The 1,931-nt window shown below is 51.3% G+C and overlaps 1 non-coding gene across 1 annotated transcript; it reads left to right on the forward strand.

The window, feature by feature from the left end:
* The first annotated feature begins 1,628 nt into the window (after positions 1-1,628).
* trnai-aau lies at positions 1,629-1,702 on the forward strand. Its single transcript has one exon. It is a non-coding gene; the product is annotated as a tRNA-Ile (tRNA).
* Positions 1,703-1,931: the final 229 nt, after the last annotated feature.

Genomic DNA, 1,931 nt, shown 5'->3' on the forward strand with positions numbered 1-1,931 from the left:
GGCCCAGGATTGAGAAATGCAAAGTGACCTAATCAGGATATATGGCCAGGTCAGGAGGTGTATAGACTGACCAATGGGAAGCTTATATGTGAATCTTACTGTGATTTTAAATATATCTGTAGAGACCCTTTGTCCTCGGTCTCTCTTGCTCTGGGCTCCCAGGAGACGGCTGTGTGTGTGTTCTGAGGTCCTACAGGTAAGCCAGCCTTGCAAGTTGCTTATTATTAAATGATACTATACCTACAAATCCATCTCTCATTTTATTGAGCCAGACTACTGGGTGAAGAATTTAACTATAAACAAATCCACCTACCCTGTACATCTTTGGACTGTGGGAGGAAACCGGAGGACCCGGAGGAAACCCACGCACACACGGGGAGGATGTGCAGACTCCACACAGACAGTAACCCAAGCCGGGTATCAAACTCGGGTCCCTGGTGCTGTGAAGCAATTGTGCGAACCACTGTGCTGCCGTGCTGCCCTATGGAATGGGGGAGATTATGCGGATCTTGGGGGAATTTGGCAATTTTTGGGGGTATCAATTGATGATGGGGAAGAGCGAAATGTTTGTGATTCAGGCTAGAGGGCAGGAGGAGAGACTGGGAGAGCTGCTGCTTAGAATGGTCGGGAAGAGCTTTCTTCTGGAGCCAGCGCAGGCAAATCAGTGGCAGGAGCATTATACGTGATCTTCTGGATCGCTGCACTTTTCTTAGCACTGGGAGATGGTCAAGGTCTGGAACGTGGATGGCTGGAACAGTCGTCCGCAGGTTGCGGTTCATGAGTAGTTGAGCCGGAGACAGACCGGTCGACAGAGGGGTTGCCCTGTATGCCAACAGTGCAAGGTTAAAATCAGAGGCTGAGTCTACAGCCTTGCAGAGCAGCTGCTTGACAATGTGGACCCCTTTTTTCACCTTCCCGTTTGACTGCGGGTAGTGGGGACTGGGTGTGACATGCCTGAAGAGGTAGGATTGTGCAAAGTTGGACCACTCGTGGCTGTAGAAACATGCACCGTTGTCGCTCAGCACTGTGAGTGGTATACCTTGCCTGGCAAACGTCCCCTTGCAGGCCTTGATGACTGATTTTGACGTGAGGTCCAACAGTTTCACCACTTCTGGGGAGTTCGAAAATCAATCGATCAGAAGTACACAGTCACATTTGTGTGAAAGAGGTCTATTCCCACCTTGGACCACGGAGAGGTCACAAGCTCATGTTGTTGGTCTCCTTGGGCTGGGATGGTTGGAATCTCTGGCATGTGGTGCGATTGAGGACCATGTTGGAGATATCCTGGCTGATCCCATGCCAGTAAACTGCCTGTCGAGCTCTGCATCGGCATTTCTCGACTCCAAGGTGACCCTCACAGATCTGCTTGAGCACCATGTCCTGCATTGCTGTGGGGGATAACAATTCGATCCAGTTTCAGAATGATCCCTTCAACAACCGTCAACTCATCCTTGACATTAAAATACAGGGGGCATTGCCCCTTGTGCCACCCATTTGCGAGATGGTGCGTTACCCTTTGCAACAGAGTGTCTTTGGCAGCTTCTGCTCGTATCTGGACGACACGTCCGTCAGTGGCCGGGAGTTTGCTGGCCCACATCTTCCTCAATTTGTCGAATTAGTCACAGTCGGGCCGGTTAGCTCAGTTGGTTAGAGCGTGGTGCTAATAACGCCAATGTCTCGGGTTCGATCCCCGTACGGGCCATTAACATTTTGGGGCAGCACGGTAGCATTGTGGATAGCACAATCGCTTCACAGCTCCAGGGTCCCAGGTTCGATTCCCGGCTTGGGTCACTGTCTGTGCGGAGTCTGCACATCCTCCCCATGTGTGCGTGGGTTTCCTCCCACAGTCCAAAGATGTGCAGGTTAGGTGGATTGGCCGTGATAAATTGCCCTTAGTGACCAAAATTGCCCTTAGTGTTGGGTTGGGTGGG

Source organism: Scyliorhinus canicula, chromosome 30, assembly GCF_902713615.1.
Source record: "Scyliorhinus canicula chromosome 30, sScyCan1.1, whole genome shotgun sequence".
Lineage (NCBI taxonomy): Eukaryota > Metazoa > Chordata > Chondrichthyes > Carcharhiniformes > Scyliorhinidae > Scyliorhinus > Scyliorhinus canicula.